Here is a 20,604-nt window from a genome sequence, read left to right as displayed (position 1 = left end):
TGTTTCCTTAAAACACTGCTTTCCAAACAAATAATTAAGCGTGTACTCTGCTTTAGGAAAGTAATTTTAAACCTTCCCGCTAAAGCCTTCAGTCTCCCTCCATTTTTTTTAATTTCCCACCAAATAATTTGGTCGTCTCTACCGCCACAAATTCTTAACCTCCCCGTTAAACACCCCTCACAGATTTTCCCGATTATTTGTCTTCACCAAATAGTAGATCGGATCTGAGCTCTCTCGTCCTGGTTCCTCCGTCCTTACGGCGTCATGATGGCGTCGACACTGCAGACCACACCGGAGCTGCCTCAGGTTTTTCCTTTCTCCCAAATCTCCTCCGTGCAGCGCAACGCCTAGAGTCGGGCGAAGGCTGCGTCCTCGGCGGCACTAGGAGAGGCCGGGGATGAAGCCGGCGAGGCCCTCGCGGTTGGTGAGCATGGCCCAGACGACGTCGAGCGGAGCGCCGACCCGCACCCGCGCGCACACCTGCCGCCGGTTCTTCTTCGGTTCTTCCCCGACAGTTTCCGCACCTCCATCTCGAACGCGTACTGCTCGTCCTGGCCCTCTTCCACCTCCCTGCCCCCTGCGCTCATTAGATCCTTCCCTTCGTAGGTGTTCAGTGTCCTCGCCGGTGACATCGGGGGCGCTCTCGGAGGAGGACGAGGAGGAGGCCGGGAGGGGGTTCCGTTGGGAAGGGGCGGGGAGAGAGACGAAGCGGATGCGCGCGGGGCTACAGAAATTGGTGGTGGTGGCGACGGTCAGGAGGAGGCGGAGGCGGTGGGGGTGGGGGCGGTCATGGGGAGACGAGGAGGAGGGGCAGCAGGAGGCGGTGGGTGGTATGGCTATAGCAGCGCCCCCTTTCCATCGTAGAACAACCACGCGGACGGCCGCCGTGCAACACTCCTCACCCTCGCCTCTGGCATAGCCGCCGGGATGCAATTGCCTGCCTGGCCTTCCTACTACAACAACCCCCAGGATGCAACCGCCGTGCAGCACTCCTCACTGTCAATGCCGTCCACGGCGACCATAGCCACTCCCTCACGCATTGAAGAGGATGTTCCTCTGTCGCTTCCCTTGCCATCGAAGTTATCGTTTCGTCGCCGTCCACTTCCGCATGGTCTGCATCCTCACAGCTCCCTTTCCTCTCCTGCAAGAACCTAAGATCTGAAGATGTCACTGCAACTACAAGTGAAAGGATCCAAGATCCTCACCAACATACTTGCTTGATGCTTTACAATTACTGCTACGCTTGTAGATATATAGATATACTTGGCTTGAAGTTGAATTTCTACTAGTGTTGTTGGCTTGTTCTTCCATGGGTATTGTCGAATAGTAATATTCCATGGGTAATGTTCAATAGCATTTATGGAACAGGAAAGAATGCTATTTATAAAATTAACTGACCAGGATACTGAAGATGTCTTGCTTGTGCTGCACATACACTGGTAGTTTGTTTCTTTCTGTAACTGAAACGTTGAGTTTACTGAATCTTGTGTCTTTCTGTAACTGAAACGTCGCATTTACTGAATCTTGTTTCTTTCTGTACACTGGCTAGTGATCCTCGGCTGTAATATACTGCAGTAGTTTGTGTCTTTCTATGACTGAGAGAAGTAGACAAACATCATCGGCTGCACTAAATAGTGTTATTTCGTACGAATGTATTGATGTTTCCCTGTCAAGTGGGCCTATGTGGGTGTATGCCATGGCCAGGGACTGGTGTCAACTGACACAAGTCATATCTTGCAATTTCTTCATAAATTTGTGTTAATTACTGTCCATATACGTATGTTGACCCCTTTGCAATGAAGGCTGACACTATAGTAGTTTTTGTCTAGCTTCGACCCTGGCCATGGCGGCTGCGACCACGACCACAACTCCTGTATTTTTGTATTTTGGAGTGTCCCATGTTTTGTGTAAATAGTCCCAAGTTTTCTTTTTGAATATGTAAAATATTACCAAGTTAATATCAGAACCATTGTCCTATACTGAACCATACTGCCACATTCAGCGTATTTGACCTTGGTAGTTTGCTTACCACATTCAGGCTACATTTGATTTCATTTAATCTCTAAAGCCTAGCTTATTTTTGCTTACAACAGCGTCAGTATAGACTTGAATATATGTTTTTCCGCTCACTTTTTTATGCCTGCTTTAAGTACCGCATTTCTTCTGAAATTGACTGAAATTATGATATTACTTACAGAAGGGAACAGTGATGAATTCAACGCAACATCCTGCTAATAGCAGATCGAGTACAATACACGGCAACTTGATAATAATATTTATGTTCACTTCAATAGCTAGGGACACGTCAGGTAATGTGCACGCTTCAGAGGAAAGAGATGATGCACATTACTCCTTTCTGCAAGGTACACAACATCCTTAATTCTTAATGACTTATCTGAATGGTGCATATTGATAATGCTAAGTCCCTTAATTGTTTTTGTGTTCAGTAAAGAAAGGATTTGTTCCCATAACAAGGATGGAAAGTATTTGCCAAAAAAAACAAGGATGGAAAGTATAACAGCTTACAAAAACCAACGTGGACAACACAGATCTGGTAAAAAAATTATGACATTTAAGCTATCTCTAACATTTGCTATTATGCATAAAATCCTTGATTGCTTAATCATCAAAACCGTTAATCCTTATACAGGAACTCGAGTAAATCATACTCACGAATAAGTTTTTGAGAAGGTACGAGTCTAACTAAATATGCATGCTTCGATGCTAACTGTACTTCCATGTGTCAAGCATCTCATTGTTATACTATTTGCAGAGAGACTTGGAAACCAGAGAAGAGGAGCGAAGATCAAGACTAGAATTTGAAAAAAAAACATGATGGCAAAGTTTACATAATTGAGCCAACAGATGGGAACCCAACAGGTGATTACATTCATATGCTTGCGACCTTGTAAGATTTATGTTGCTTAATTGCATTGCTAAAAGTGCACTTCTATTTTCAGGTGCTAACGAAGAGGATTAACAAAGAAAATAGTATCCAAACTTGCAAAATACTCTTTTACATAGATCTACTCCTAATAAGACTCTAGTTGCAAGGCCAACTGTTATTTCTTCAAATGCTCTCATACAAGTTGCAACGAGGAATTCTCGAATGTTTAAAGCAATGGTATGTCACAGCCTTGCTTTCTCTTCATGTTCACCTGCATTTTATACGTCATTGGCCTTCATAATTAGCTAGTTGCTGCTTCTTTTTCACCATGTGTTGTTGCTGCATCAAGGCACAACTTCAAAAAATGAATATGTGCTAGCTAGGGACATGAACTTAACTGAAACTATACATCAAATCACAACTTAAGTCACATCGGAAGCTTTTAGTACTTATGCTTTAGACATTTACACTTGTAAAATTGTTCTGATCGCTCAGTCATATGCTTGCTGAGACAGCGTTACTTCAGTTAGTCTGACGACATTTTTTTAACAATGGGGTTGGAATAATTGTACGGCATAAGTTATTTGGACTCATTAACTAGAACTATTTTTTTTGTTTTCTTGATTGCAGGATCCAAAGAACTAGCTGGACTGGACTCTAGATCATGGACAATTTAGTTTGGCACTTAATTAGGATGGCTAAATTACATCTGAGTTTCATTTGATGGATATTTGCTATGGGAATTATGAATTTATGAATGTACATATTATATGTATGGTTTGGAATATTGTAATTGAATGCCTGTATTTTTTTACGGTTGCAATGGGCTATTACCACAACCAACTTTTGGTTGAAATAGAGTATCGCCACGAAAAGTTGGCATTGTTACAGTAGCTTCTCCCTACAAGCATTTTGACCGTTGTGATAACTATTTGGTGCTACCGAACTACGTTTTGTTGAAATAGAGTATCGTCACAAAAAGTTTAAATTGTTGAAATAGTTTTTTGCCATGAATAGTTTACTTGTTGTGATACCTATTTATCACATCAAAACAATTGTGTTGCAATTTCCTGTTTCGACGACTGAAATATTTGTTGCCATAAGTTAGCGCCACAAGTGTAGCGGTTCGTGGCAAAATGCCTGCTACCACGAAAACAAGGATTGTTGCCATAGATTGTTGCGACAATTGACTATTGCCACAGAAGAGTATGCGCTACGAAACAAGCGTCGTTGGCCTAGATTGTTGCCACAAATGTCTATCGCCACGAGCTATTAGTCGCCACGATTAGTTACATGTTGCATTAAAGCTATCTCCACAAACCAAATTGTGGCATCAGGTGAGTGTTCCCGCGGAACACCATGTGGCGACTTTCCCACATGGTTGTTGCAATAGCGCACTTTATTGCCACATTTTCTTTTTTGTGGCAACAACCTATTACCATGTGTCCAGTCGCAACGGCTGCCAACGAAAGTCGTTTTGTGGCAATAGGTACTTATCACCGCAAATCGGTATGTATTGCGGCGAACGATTTTGTTGCAATAGATGCGGATCCTTGTAGTGGGAGGATCCGGCGGACGAGCATAACCTGGATTATATTAACAAACCGGACTGGCTTGTTCACCAGGGACTGGATGCATGTTTGCAATCCGGTCACCTCTTTTTCGTCACCCCACGATAGGCCCGTCTCTTTCCAGGACATAAGCCGCGTGGGGAGTCCGGATCGGAACTCAGGGGCTGCGGTCCATTCCGGATCGCGTGGCTTGGTGATATAAAACCACCTGGCTTGCCATCCCTTTAAGGTCTCCTCGAAGAGCCCTCGAACCATAGGACGTTGGCCATCTTGCCCGCCATAGCGCCTCCGCACTCCGCCAGGCTGCCGCGCACCACCTTGGGCTTGACGTTGAAGGTCTTGAGCCAGAGGCCGAAATGGGGGCGGACGCGGAGAAAGGCCTCGCACACGACGATAAACACCGAGATGTTGAGGATGAAGTTTGGAGCCAGATCGTGGAAGTCCAGGCCGTAGTAGAACATGAGCCCCCGGACAAATGGGTGGAGTGGAAAACCTAGTCCGGGGAGGAAGTGGTGGAGAAACACGACCCTCTCATGGGGCCTTGGGGTGGGGATAAGCTGCCCCTCTTCGGGAAGCGGGTGCGCGATGTCCTTGGACAGGTATCCGGCCTTCCTTAGCTTTTTCACTTTACCCTCCGTAACGGAGGAGACCATCCATTTGCCTCCCGCTCCGGACATTGCTGGAGAAGGTTGAGGTGGGATGTGCGGGCTTGGGCGCTGGAGCTCGGGTGCGCAAGAGATGGATAAGCAAGGAAGGAAGAAGGCGTAGGTAAAAAGGGTGGATCCTTATCCCCTTATATAGGCGGATGCGGTTATGCGTCCCCACCTACCTAATAAAACTCGCTTGCCTCCCGAGCGCCGTGATAAATGGCGCGGTTGGGTTACCCACGTCTGTATTAACGAGAATCCCGTAAAAAGGGTACACGATCTCTGCTTTGACAAGACGTGCCAAGGAAACCGCCTCGCAAAACATGCTGAGGAGGAAAAGTAAAAACGATTCGAGTACAGGACTTGGCCATAGTGTGATGGCGCACTGCGAAGTACGTCAGCAGATTGGATTTGTGTTAATATTATTCTCTCTATGGCAATATGTGGAAACTTATTTTGCAGAGCCGGACACTACCCTTGGTGTTAACAATCTTCTATGAAGGACTTGGAGGAGGAACCCGCCTTGCAATGCCGAAGACAATTTGCGCGCCGGACTTGTCGTCATTGAAGCCTGGTTAAGGCGCTACTGAGGGAGTCCTGGATTAGGGGGTGTTCGGGTAGCCGGACTATACCTTCAGCCGGACTCCTGGACTATGAAGATACAAGATTGAAGACTACGTCCCGTGTCCGGATGGGACTTTCCTTGGCGTGGAAGGCAAGCTTGGCGATGCGGATATTCAAGATCTCCTATCATTGTAACCGACTCTATGTAACCCTAACCCTATCCGGTGTCTATATAAACCGAAGGGTTTTAGTCCGTAGGACAACTTCATCAACTCCATAGACAACAAGCATACCATAGGCTAGCTTCTAGGGTTTAGCCTCCTTGATCTCGTGGTAGATCTACTCTTGTACTACCCATATCATCAATATTAATCAAGCAGGACGTAGGGTTTTACCTCCATCAAGAGGGCCCGAACCTGGGTAAAACATCGTGTTCCCTGCCTCCTGTTACCATCCGGCCTAGACGCACAGTTCGGGACCCCCTACCCGAGATCCGCCGGTTTTGACACCGACATTGGGCCTTAGTGGGAGAGAGCAGGAGGCGGCCAAGGTGGAGGGCGCGCCCCCAGGCCCAATCCGAATTGGGTTGGGGGCGGGCCCCCTTTCCTTCCCTCTCTCTCCCCCTTCCTTTCTCTCCTACTCCAACAAGGGAAGGGGGAATCCTACTCCCACCGGGAGTAGGACTCCCCCCTTGAGGCGCGCCATAGAGGGCCGGCCCTCCCCCTCCTCCACTCCTTTATATACGGGGGAGGGGGCACCCCATAGACACACAAGTTGATTGTTTAGCCGTGTGCGGTGCCCCCTCCACATATTTCCACGTCGGTCATATCGTTGTAGTGCTTAGGAGAAGCCCTACGTCGGTAACTTCATCATCACCGTCATCACGCCATCGTGCTAATGAAACACTCCCTTGACCTCAGCTAGATCTAGAGCTCGTGGGATGTCATCGAGCTGAATGTGTGCAGATCGCGGAGGTGTCATACCTTCGGTGCTAGAATTGGTCGGATCGTGAAGACATACGACTACATCAACTGCGTTGTCATAACGCTTCTGCTTACAGTCTACGAGGGTACATGGACAACACTATCCCCTCTCGTTGCTATGCATCACCTAGATGAATCTTGCGTGTGCGTAGGAATTTGTTGTTTGAAATTACTGCGTTCCCCAACAACACCATTATGCTGTGGTGTTCCAGGTGGTGTGAGTTGCGAAACTATTCCACATTGTTTCAAATGAAGACCAAACTGGTAACTCAAATATTCACCTCCACGATCAGATCGTAGAAACTTTATTTTCTTGTTACGATGATTTTCCACTTCACTCTGAAATTCATTGAACTTTTCAAATGTTTCAGACTTATGTTTCATTAAGTAGATATAACCATATCTGCTTAAATCATCCGTGAAGGTCAGAAAATAATGATACCCGCCGCGAGCCTCAACACTTATTGGACCGCATTGATACGTCTCCAACGTATCTACTTTTCTAGTCACTTTTCACTACAGGAATCCAGTAGTTTGCCGTCTACCACGGCGGACGGCAAAGGCACGGACGGCGGACGGCAAACAGTGAAGGCAAAGACAGGGTCGGCAAATAGGTCCTTTGCCGTCTGCTTTTTATGGCAGACGGCAAAAAGCCCTTTGCCTACAGCGGCGGACGGCGAAGAGGAGGGATGGCAAAAAACTGGACGTCCGCCAGCGTTAGTCCGTTATGCGGCTAACGGCGGCCTTTGCCGTCCGCCAGCGGACGGCAAATTTGAGCGCCTCTTTGCCGTCCGCCAGTTGATGTCAGCAATGCGTCAGCGCCCGCTGTGTTTTGCCGTCTGCCACGGCGGACGGCAAAGGCAAAGTCTTTGCCATCAGCTTAGCTTTGCCGTCCGCCACGGTAGGCAAATTTGCGAAATGTCCCATCCCTCAGGAAGCACAGGTGGGCGCCACGTGCCCCCTTTGCCGTCTGCCACCGACGGCAAAGGGGGTCTTTGCCGTCTGCCGCAGACGGCATAGAGCCTGCACTGCCTCTTTTTTATTCTGTTTTTCTTATATCCAACAATTATCACAGCACATATATATCCATCACATAAATATCCAGCACATATATATCCAACATAATAAATATCCAGCACATATATATCCATCCATACATACATAGTAGGTTGCACATAGTTCCATCGATCCATACATATTACAATATGCAAAGTTTCATCATAGCAATCTAGTTTCATCATAGCAAGCGAGCAGAATACAAGAAGTGCATCAAAGGAAAAAAACAAGCAATCCATCATAGGAAGCTGGCTTCCGTGAAGTGAATGAAACCTGCAAAATGACAAATAAGAAAGTTAGAAAAAGAAGACTAGAAGAAGAATTAGACTAGAAGAAAAAGAATATAAGAAGAAGAAGAAGACTAGAAGAAGAAGTATATGCCATTTATTAGCTAACTTAGGTGAACTGGATCATTTATGAGCTAAATTAGTTGAAATGGATCGTTTATGAGCTAACTTAGGTGAAATGGATCGTTTATTAGCTAACCTAGGTGAAATGGATCGTTTATGAGCTATCTTAGGTGAAATGGGTCGTTTATGAGCTAACCTAGGTGAAATGGGTCGTTTATGAGCTAACCTAGGTGAAATTGATCATTTTGGAGCCAACTTAGTTGAAATGGGTCGTTTATGAGCTAACTAAGGTGAAATGCCACGTTTTGAGCTAACTAAGGTGAAATGGATCGTTTTTTGAGCTAACTTAGGTGAAATGGGTCATTTTGGAGCTAACCTAGGTGAAATGGGTCAGTTTGGAGCTAACCTAGGTGAAATGGGTCATTTTAAAGCTAACGTAGGTAAAATGGATCATTTAGGAGCTAATCTACGTAAAATGGGTCATTTTAGAGCTAACTTGGATAAATTGGATCACTTGTGAGCTAACTAAGGTAAAATGAGTCATTTTAGAGCTAACTTAGGTAAAATGGATCGTTTATGAGCTAACTAAGCTAATTATGCAATTTTTGACATAAGTAAGCTAAGTACATATCGTTTTAGAGCTAACTTAGGTAAAATGGATGGTTTATAAGGTTAGTAAGCTTATTAAGTCATTTTGGAGGAAAAGAAGCTAACTCTAGGTCATTATGGTAAGCATATTGGAGGAAATAAAGCTAAGTCTAGGTCTTTATGTATTTGTTAAGCAAAACACTAGAGAAACTTACCGTGATCAGGGAGGTGTAGGAGCGGGCTGGCTCGCGTCGGTAGCTGGAGAAGGATCATGCCATGCGTTTCTGGAGTTAAGCTGCACCAAAGATCATTTCCAATGTCTCGTTAGCATTATGACACTCAAATGTTAAGACTAGCAAGTAATGTCCATTCAAATTAAACTCACCGTGCTCCCAGGAGCAATCACTGGCATCGGCAGAGCGGTCTGACCGGACTTCTCGCACACAGACTGCACATTTGGTTTTCACAACAGAGTCATACTAGTTAGTAATGAGACTCAAATGTTAAGACTAGCAAGTAATCTGCAGAAGAAACTTACCACAAGGAGCTCGTACATGGCCCTTGCCTGCATGTCATTCCGTGCCCTCTCCTCCTCCAACATCTTTGTCGTCCTCTCCTCCAACTCCCGCTGTCTCTCCGCCGCCTCTGCCAGAAGTTTCTCCGTTCTATCTCTCCCACTCTGTATAGCAGCCTGCAACACCACTCACATGACAATTTGTAATCATTGATGGAAGCGCACACAATGTAATGGAGAAAGATAGCTGAGTACGTATAACTAACCTTGAAGGCGAGTTGGACTGGCCGTTCACGAGGCCTTATCTCAGGAGCGGAGCTCGACTGGCGCGCCTTGATCTCCGGGAGAGTGCTAGGACAACGGATAAGTCCATCTCCCATGGCTATGGAGACATGGGACCTCCCGCCACCAGATATCATCACCAGCTCTGTATCAATGGGACCCTGGCTCGGGTTAAAGTCCTCCCCTTTCCTCGCCTTCCCTTGATCTCTATATTGCACGAGCTTGTCGTGGGCGGAGATGTTGGTGAAGTTCTTTGGATCATCGAGGTCAGACGCAGAGAATGCCTTGACTTTCTTGTAAGGGCCAATGTGGGCCATGGCATACAGGTCGTATACCTCTGGCACCTTATCCGCCTTATTGTAGCGTGCCTGAAAGAGAGAAACAAAGTAAATTAGTAATTAAAGGGCTAAAGCTAGCATGATGAATGAATTGCATGAATCATGAAGCAAACCACATACCCAGTTCCGCCTGTACTGAATTAAGTTGGAGTTGCCTTGGTGGTGTGGCACACCTTCCATTTGGGCACGTTTCTCCTTGCCTTGTATTGTACTCTCATACCGTCATATCTACTTTTCCAAACACTTTTGCTCTTGTTTTGGACTCTAACTTGCATGATTTGAATGGAACTAACCCGGACTAACGCTGTTTTCAGCAGAATTGCCATGGTGTTATTTTGTGCAGAAATAAAAGTTCTTGGAATGACCTGAAACTTCACGGACAATATTTTTGGAATTTATAAAAATACTGGTGAAAGAATCAACACCAGGGGGCCCACACCTTGTCCACGAGGGTGTGGGGCGCCCCCCGTCTCGTGGGCCCCTTGAGGCTCTACCGACCTCAACTCCAACTCTATATATTCACGTTCGGGGAGAAAAAATTCACGGAGAAGGATCCATCGCGTTTTACGATACGGAGCTTCCGCCAAGCCCTAATCTCTCTCGGGAGGGCTGATCTGGAGTCTATTCGAGTCTCTAGAGAGGGAAATCCATCGCCATCGTCATCATCAACCTTCCTCCATCACCAATTTCATGATGCTCACCACCGTGCGTGAGTAATTCCATCGTAGGCTTGCTGGACGGTGATGGGTTGGATGAGATTTATCATGTAATCGAGTCAGTTTTGTTAGGGTTTGATCCCTAGTATCCATTATGTTCTGAGATTGATGTTGTTATGACTTTGCTATGCTTAGTGCTTGTCACTAGGGCCCAAGTGCCATGATTTCAGATCTGAACCTACTATGTTTCCATGAATATATGTGAGTTCTTGATCCTATTTTGCAAGTCAATAGTCACCTACTATGTGTTATGATCCGGTAACCCCGAAGTGACAATAATCGGGACCACTCCCGGTGATGACTATAGTTTGAGGAGTTCATGTATTCACTAAGTGTTAATGCTTTGTTCTGGTACTCTATTAAAAGGAGGCCTTAATATCCCTTAGTTTCCAATAGGACCCCGCTGCGACGGGAGGGTAGGACAGAAGATGTCATGCAAGTTCTTTTCCATAAGCACGTATGACTATATTCGGAATACATGCCTACATTACATTGATGAACTGGAGCTAGTTCTGTGTCACCCTATGTTATAACTGTTGCATGAGGAATCACATCCGACATAATTATCCATCACTGATCCATTGCCTACGAGTGTTTCACATATTGATCTTTGCTTATTTACTTTTCCGTTGCCATTGTTACCAACATTACAAAACCAATACTCTTACTTTGCCACCGTTACCGTTACCTCCATATTACTTTGCTACTAAATACTTTGCTGCAGATATTAAGACTTTCAGGTGCGGTTGAACTGACAACTCAACTGTTAATACTTGAGAATATTCTTTGGCTCCCCTTGTGTCAAATCAATAAATTTGGGTTGAATACTCTACCCTCAAAAACTGTTGCGATCCCCTATACTTGTGCGTTATCAAGACTATTTTCTGGCGTCGTTGCTGGGGAGCATAGCTCTATTCTTTGAGTCACTTGGAATTTATATCTGTTGATCTCTATGAAGAACTTGAAAGATGAAAGAACCAAGATTTATCCCTCAACTATGAGGGGAGGTAAGGAACTGCCATCTAGCTCTTCACTTGATTCACCTTTTGTTATGAGTAAACTTGCGACACCTACTCCTGCTATTGATTCTGATATGTCTCATGTCATTGATGATGCCACTTCTGCTTTGCATGATGCTTATGCTGAAACTACTTCTATGCTTGATAATACTATGCCACTAGGTGAATTTCTTGATGAACAACTTGCTAGGGTTAGAGAGAATGAAATTATTAAAACTGATAATATTGATGAAAGTGATGATGAAGATTCTCGCCCTAGATATGAATTGCCTGTTGTGCCTGAGGGTTATGTTATGGATGAAGAAACTGCTAGAGACTTTTTAGCTTGCAATGATAGATATGATCTTAAGAAATTGTTAGCTAAGCTGAAAGAAAAATCCTTGAATGCTAGAATGAAACATGACCCTCCTTTTGCTACTTCACCTATCTGTATTTCTGATAAGGATTATGATTTCTCTGTCGATCCTGAGTTAATTACTTTGGTTGAATCTGATCATTTCCATGGTTATGAAACTGAAACTGTAGTGGCACATCTTACTAAGTTGAATGATATGGCCACCCTTTTTACTCATGATGAGAAAAAACTCTCTATTACTTTATCCTTAAATCATTTCCGTTCTCACTAAAGGGTGATGCTAAAATATGGTTTAATTCTCTTGATGCTGGTTGTGTGCGTAGTCCCCAGGATATGATTTGTTACTTCTCTGCTAAATATTTCCCCTCTCATAAGAAACAAGCTGCCTTAAGGGAAATATATAATTTTATGCAAATTGAAGAAGAGAGTCTCCCACAAGTTTGGGGGAGGCTTCTCCGATTACTTAATGCTTTTCCTAATCGTCGTCTCAAGAAAAATGAAATACTTGATATCTTTTATAATGGACTAACCGATGCTTCCATAGACCACTTGGATAGTTGTGCTGGTTGTGTTTTCAGGGAAAGAACTGTTGATCAAGCTGAATTGTTATTGAATAATATGTTGAGTAATGAAAATGATTGGACACTTTCTAAACCAATTCCTAAGCCAACTCCAAAGAAAAGGGGTATTCCATTTCTCAGTCCTGAAGATATGCAAGAGGCAAAGAAATCTATGAAAGAAAATGGTATTAAAGCTGAAGATGTTAAGAATTTTCCACCTATTGAAGAAATATATGTTCTTGATAACCCGACGTAGGTAGTAAAGGTAAATTCTCTCTATAGATATGATAAGGGTGGAATCCCATCTACTAAGTTTGCTAGCCACACTAGTAGAAAACAGGGCTTTGGTCCAGGCCGGGTCAGCCCATTAGTCCCGGTTCAGTCCAAAACCGGGACCAATGGGGGCATTGGTCCCGGTTCGTGAGCCCAGGGGCCGGCCGGGCCACGTGGGCCATTGGTCCCGGTTCATCTGGACCTTTTGGTCCCGGTTGGTGGGATGAACTGGGACCAATGGGCCTCGCTCCTGGCCCACCACCATTGGTCCCGGTTGGTAGCTTGAACTGGGACCAAAGGCTCCCCTTTAGTCCCGGTTCATGTCACCAACCGGGACCAATGAGGTGCCTATATATACCCCTCGCTCGCGAGCAGAGCACCCCAGTGCTATGTTTTTCTCTGGCCGAGGGGGAGAGGGCTTGGTGGTGCTCTAGCTCACCTCCTATGCACACAAGGTGTTCGATGGAATGCTCGAGCCACACTACTTAAGCTTTCTCCTCTCCAAGCTCGACCTCCAAGCTCCATTTTCCATAATATTTGTCTAGGTTTAGCGGTCCGTCACGCCCCGTCCCCGTCTTCACCGCCGTCGATCACCCGCGCCGAGCTCGTCACCGGCACCACCGTGGTGAGCCTCTTGTTCTTATCTTCTTTCTGAAAGGAAAAATATTCTTACTTGTATGTTTACATAGATACTTGTATTATTTTCTTACTTTTATTATTGCATCTTATATAGTGCGATGGTTTTGGTATCCGCCCCCGTCGGCCCTCGTCCTGTCTATGATTCGGATGTGGTATATATATTATCTTTATAACTATTGGTTCATTTATTGTTTATGAAAATTATGCCGACCAACGTGACATAGATTTTATTTATGTAGGATGTATGTGAATCAGAAATGCCAACCGACCCTATTGTCGAGAGGTTAAATTTAGTTGAAGAAGAAAACAATTTGTTGAAGGAAAAAATAAAAAAATTGAGGAGGAGAAGATGATATTGGAGTTGCATGTTGCAGATGTCGTCGATGATCACAAGATCAAGATGGATGCAATGCGCTTGAAGATTAGAAAGATTAGAAAATATGCAATTCATACCGAGGCTTGGTATCATTATGCCGTTGGATCAATTGTTACCTTGGTTGCGATTATGATCGCATTTGTTTTTGCATTGAAATGTTTTACATAGTTTCAATGTATGGTTTAATTAATTAGATGCTCTGGAGAGCTATATGTTGTTAGATGAGAACTATGTATGCACTTTGGTTTTAATGTGATGATGAACTTCTATTAATTTGGACATTAATTATATATAATGCACGCAGATGAACCGGCAATGGATGTACACTAGTAGAAATCGGAGCTTTAAAACCGGTTCGTAAGGGCCTTTAGTGCCGGTTCCATAACCGGCACTAATTGGTGGGCACTAAAGGCCCCCCCTTTAGTATCGGTTCGGCACGAACCGGCGCTAAAGTGCCACCACGTGGCGTGAGCTCGCGCCCTGGTATGGGGGACCTTTAGTACCGGTTGGAGTTACCAACCGGTACTAAAGGTTTTTTTTTTGAAATTTTTGGAATTTTTTTTATTTTTAATTTTTATGAATTATTTGGTGATTTAGTCTCTGATCACCTCTCTTAACTGCTCACGTGTGGATCACTCATTCCAAATCATCTAACTTCCCGACCGGTCACCCATCCCTCTCACTACTCCAGCCCGAGCACGCTTAACTTTCGGGTTCTATTCTCCTTCGTTTTCAAGTCTGCACTTGTTGTTTTCCTGACAATAGTAAGATGCCAATCCTATTAGCCCTCAGGAGTTTAGCTTGAGCATGAAGTCACACATTTCACTGTTTGAGTTTGAAACTATTATTCTAAAAAACAGTAATTATTTAGTAACACTAATATTTGTTGAATAAGTTTGACCATAGTTTGACCATAGTTTGACCACAGTTTGACCAGATTTGACCAAAATTCAAAAAATTGAAATAATTATTTAGTAACACTAATATTCTTTAATAATTATGTAGTAACATTAATACTTGATAAGTAGTTTGACCAGATTTAACAAAAAAATTAAAAAAACTTAAATTTGACCATATCTTCTTTTCCTTTTGGAATTTGAGGATTCTAAAAAATTGCAAACATGCCGTAGGCGGTCTCCATCGGATGCGGATTTTCGTGCTGAATTTTTTGATATATTATACGTTTTTTTCCGACATCGTATGCAAAAGTTATAGCCGTTTTACATTTTCCCTACACTTTTTGCAAAACATGTCCAAATTTAAGTTTTCAAATTTTCCTAACTAGTAGATGTAGTAATATAACTACCTCTCGAAGGATTTTATTTTTTGAAGTTTTTATCATTTTCTTTTGATTTTTTCAGAACTGAAATGGCGACACACGGGGGGGGGGGGGGGGGGGGGGGTAGAGTTTGAAAATTGCCCTATATTGCCGGTTTGTGTCACAAACCGGTACTATAGGTCAGACCCCTTTAGTACCGGTTCGTGGCACAAACCGGTACTAAAGGTTAGCCCTTTAGTACCGGTTTGTGCCACGAACCGGTACTAAAGGTGATCATGGGGCCCCATCCTGACGCCAGCCTGCCATCACCCCTTTAGTACCGGTTCGTGGCACGAACCGGTACTAAAGGTTCAACACAAACCGGCATTAATGCATAGTCGTTCGAACCGGCACTAATGGTACCATTAGTGCTGGCTCAAATTCAAACCGGCACTAATGTGCTTCACGTTTGACCCTTTTTCTACTAGTGGTACGGTGACAGACACACCTGCGAGTACATTAAGGGCGTGCATGAGTTTCTCGATCCGGCTAAGGCAACCAAGCAGAATGGTTTTATTTGTTGTCCATGCACTGAATGTGGGAATACGAGGTCTTACTCTAACCGGAAAATCCTTCACTCCCACCTGCTTTACAAGGGTTTCATGCCACACTATAATGTTTGGACGAGGCACGGAGAAATAGGGGTTATGATGGAAGACGGCAAAGAAGAAGAGTACGATGACAACTACGTGCCCCCTGAATACGGTGATGCTGCAATGGGGGGAGCTGGTGAAGATCAAGAGGAACCAGACGATGTGCACAATGATGCTGCAACGGGTGAAGCTGCTGAAGATCAAGAGGAGCCAGACGATGTGCCCGATGATGATGATCTCCGCCGGGTCATTGTCGATGCAAGCACGCAATGCGAAAGTCAAAAGGAGAAGCTGAAGTTCGATCGCATGTTAGAGGATCACAAAAAAGGGTTATACCCCAATTGCGAAGATGGCAACACAAAGCTCGGTACCGTACTGGAATTGCTGCAGTGGAAGGCAGAGAATGCTGTGGCTGACAAAGGATTTGAGAAGCTACTGAAAATATTGAAGAAGAATCTTCCAAAGGATAACGAATTGCCCGACAGTACATACGCAGCAAAGAAGGTCGTATGCCCTCTAGGATTGGAGGTGGAGAAGATACATGCATGCCCTAATGACTGCATCCTCTACCGTGGTGCATACAAGATTCTAAACGCATGCCCGGTATGCGGTGCATTGCGGTATAAAATCAGACGAGATGACCCTGGTGATGTTGACGGTGAGCCCCCCAGGAAGAGGGTTCCTGCGAAGGTGATGTGGTATGCTCCTATAATACCATGGTTGAAACGTCTGTTCAGAAACGAAGAGCATGCCAAGTTGATGCGATGGCACAGTGAGAACCGAAATAAAGATGGGAAGTTGAGAGCACCCGCTGACGGGTCGCAGTGGAGAAAAATCGAGAGAAAGTACTGGGATGAGTTTGCAAAGGACCCAAGGAATGTATGGTTTGCTTTAAGCGCAGATGGCATTAATCCTTTCGGGGAGCAGAGCAGCAATCACAGCACCTGGCCTGTGACTCTATGTATGTATAACCTTCCTCCTTGGATGTGCATGAAGCGGAAGTTCATTATGATGCCAGTTCTCATCCAAGGCCCTAAGCAACCCGGCAACGACATTGATGTGTACCTAAGGCCATTAGTTGAAGAACTTTTACAGCTGTGGAATGCAAACGGTGTACGTACGTGGGATGAGCACAGACAGGAGGAATTTAACCTTAAGGCGTTGCTGCTCGTGACCATCAACGATTGGCCCGCTCTCAGTAACCTTTCAGGACAGACAAACAAAGGATACCACGCATGCACGCACTGTTTAGATGACACTGAAAGTATATACCTGGACAAATGCAGGAAGAATGTGTACCTGGGCCATCGTCGATTACTTTCGACCAACCATCAATGTCGAAAGAAAGGCAAGCATTTCAAAGGCGAGGCAGATCACCGGAAGAAGCCCGCCATGCGTACCGGTGATCACGTACTTGCTATGGCCAATGATTTACACTACGTAATCTTTGGAAAGGGTCCCGGTGGACTAGCTGTTCCGAATGACGCAGAGGGACACGCACCCACGCGGAAGAAGAAATCTATATTTTGGGACCTACCCTACTGGGAAGACCTAGAGGTCTGCTCTTCAATCGACGTGATGCACGTGACGAAGAACCTTTGCGTCAACCTGCTAGGCTTCTTGGGCGTGTATGGGAAGAGAAAAGATACACCTGAGGCACGGGAGGACCTGCAACATTTGCACAAAAAAGACGGCATGCCTCCGAAGCAGTATAAAGGTCCTGCCAGCTACGCTCTTACGAAAGAAGAGAAAGAAATCTTCTTTGAATGCCTGCTCAGTATGAAGGTCACGACTGGCTTCTCGTCGAATATAAAGGGAGTAATAAATATGCCAGAGAAAAAGTTTCAGAACCTAAAGTCTCATGACTGCCACGTGATTATGACGCAACTGCTTTCGGTTGCATTGAGGGGGCTTCTACCGGAAAACGTCCGATTAGCCATTGTGAAGCTATGTGCATTCCTCAATCTAATCTCTTAGAAGGTGATCGATCCAGAAATCGTACCAAGGCTAAGGAGTGATGTGGCGCAATGTCTTGTCAGTTTCGAGCTGGTGTTCCCACCATCCTTCTTCAATATCATGACGCACGTCCTAGTTCATCTAGTCGACGAGATTGTCATCCTGGGGCCCGTATTTCTACACAATATGTTCCCGTTTGAGAGGTTCATGGGAGTCCTAAAGAAATATGTCCGTAACTGCGCTAGGCCAGAAGGAAGCATCTCCATGGGCAATCAAACAGAGGATGTTATTGGGTTTTGTGTTGACTTCATTCCTGGCCTTAAGAAGATAGGTCTCCCTAAATCGCGGTATGAGGGGAGACTGACTGGAAAAGGCATCTTGGAAGAGACTCAATACTATGCAGGGACGGATATTCTTGGTCTCAAGCACACTACACAGTTCTACAGAACTCTACCTTGGTGACCCCGTATGTTGATGAACACAAGAACAGTCTGCGCTCCAAACACCCGTAGCAGTGCGACGACTGGATTACATGTGAACACATCAGGACTTTCAGCAGTTGGTTGGAAACACGTCTCAGAGGTGACAACACTGTTTGTGATGAGTTGTACTTGTTGTCCAGGGGACCATCTTTGACTGTATTGACTTACAAAGGATATGAGATAAATGGGAATACATTTTACACGATCGCCTAATATCAAAAGAGCACAAACCAAAACAGCGGTGTCCGCTTTGATGCAGCAACCGAGAGCAGAAAGGACACATATTATGGTTACATAGTGGACATATGGGAACTTGACTACGGACCTGATTTTAAGGTCCCCTTGTTTAAGTGCAAATGGGTCAATCTGTCAGGCGGCGGGGTACAAGTAGACCCACAGTACGGAATGACAACAGTGGATCTGAAAAATCTTGGGTACACTGACGAACCGTTCGTTCTAGCCAATGATGTGGCACAGGTTATCTATGTGAAGGACAAGTCTACCAAACCGAGAAAAAGAAAAGATAAGGAAGTGAATACATCATACGATGAGCCAAAGCGCCACATAGTTCTTTCAGGAAAAAGGGACATCTTGGGAGTGGACGGCAAGACAGACATGTCTGAAGATTATGAAAAGTTTCATCAAATTCCTCCCTTCAATGTCAAGGCTGACCCAAGCATCCTGATAAACAATGAAGATTATACATGGTTACGGCGCAATAAGCAAATGACACAAGCGAAGAAAAAGTGAAGACTTTCTCCCGCAACTATTATGATGATACCATGCCAACTTTGTAACACACGAACATGCTACCATTGTCCGTTTTGTACATGCACATGCTATGTGGGTGAAATTATGATACCATGCCAACTTTCAACTTTTTCAGAGTTCATTTGAAATGCTTTCATGTCTTAAGGTTCGGCCGTCCTAATACCATTATTCAAATTTTAACTATTCAAATTTGAAAACTAATGGCACTAACAGAAAGTTTATATTTTTTTTCTAAAACTGATGGCACTAACAGAAAGTTTATAATTTTTCTAACCTAAAAGCAAAAAGAATTAAAAAATGCAAAAAACAAAAGAAAATAAATAATGCAAAAAACAAAAAAAACTAGAAAAGGTAAAGTTAATCACAAACTTGTGATTCAAACAAATATCAAAGAATTCAAATTTGAAAACTAATGGCACTAACAGAAAGTTTATAATTTTTCTAAAACTAATGGCACTAACAGAAAGTTTATAATTTTGCTCCTCGCCGCTAGCCCATGACCATTAGTCCCGGTTTGCGCCACAAACCGGGACTAAAGGGTTGGTCCTCGTTGCCGGCAGAGTTTAGTCCCACCTCGCCAACCGAAGGGGCCTCACACCGGTTTATAAGCCCTTCCCTCTCTGCCTTGTTGAGCTCCTCTCAAAGTGAAAATAGATGCCCTAATAGAGAAAAGTTTAACCTAAATTCATAGTAAATTTCTCTGAAATTCATAGAAATTTAGTATGAATTTAGGTTGAATTTTCTCTATAAGCGCATCTATTCTCATTTTTTTAGTAAGTTAATCACAAACTTGTGATTCACACAAATTTCAAAGAATTCAAACAGAATTAAAAAACTGGATTAAAAATAAATAATGCAAAAATAGGACAATAAGTATTTTGTTGTAATTAGAAACAAAATACAATAAATAAAGCAACAAAGAAAACAAAAAAAAGTGTTTTCAAATTTGAAAACTAATGGCACAAACAGAAAGTTTATAATTTTTCTAAAACTAAAACCAAAAAGAATAAAAAAAGAAAAAAAAGAAAATAAATAATGCAGAAAACAAAACAAAAAAACTGGAAAAAATAGCAACAATAAGTATTTTGTTGTAAGTAGAAACAAAATAAAATAAATAAAGCAACAAAGGAAACAAAAAAACAAAAAAAGTGTTTTCAAATTTGAAAACTAATGGCATTAACAAAAAGTTTATAATTTTTCTAAAACTAAAAGCATAAAGAATTAAAAAATAAAGCAAAAAACAAAAGAAAACAAAATAAAGCAACAAAAAAATGCCACCTACTGGGCCCCCACGGCCTGAATACGACTAGAAACCCATCCAAGGGCCAGGATTCAGGCCCGCAGGAGGCCCAATAGGCCCACAGGCATAGCATTGACAATTAGGCCCGTAAGCCTGCAATGGAGAGAAGCTCGAGAGGGGTGCGACAGTGGGGCTTATAAACCACTTCGCACCCCTCTCAACTAGCGAGGTGGGACTAAACTTTCGACGCCGCAGTAGCACAAAGCCTTTGGTCCCGGTTGGTGGCACCAACCGGGACTAAAGGGGGCATTGGTCCCGGTTGGTGCCACGAACCGTGACCAATGCCCCCCTTTAGTCCCGGTTGGTGCTACCAACCGGGACCAAAGGCCGCCGCTTCCCGCCCTTTGGGCTGCTGAAAATTGGCATTTGGTCCCGGTTGGTGGCACCAACCGGGGCTAATGCCCACCTTTAGTCCCGGTTGCTGCCACGAACCGGGACTAAAGGCTCTGCTATATAAGTCCACACT

The 20,604-nt window shown here is 44.1% G+C and overlaps 1 pseudogene; it reads right to left on the bottom strand.

The window, feature by feature from the left end:
* Positions 1 to 347: 347 nt before the first annotated feature.
* LOC147957834 (uncharacterized) overlaps positions 348 to 20,604 on the bottom strand; it is a 38,203-nt pseudogene continuing 17,946 nt past the window's right edge.

The sequence above is a fragment of the Triticum urartu genome, chromosome 7A (assembly GCF_056163025.1).
Source record: "Triticum urartu cultivar PI428250 chromosome 7A, HENAU_Tu73, whole genome shotgun sequence".
NCBI classification, from domain to species: domain Eukaryota; kingdom Viridiplantae; phylum Streptophyta; class Magnoliopsida; order Poales; family Poaceae; genus Triticum; species Triticum urartu.
This window is presented reverse-complemented; position numbering and strand designations above follow the sequence as displayed.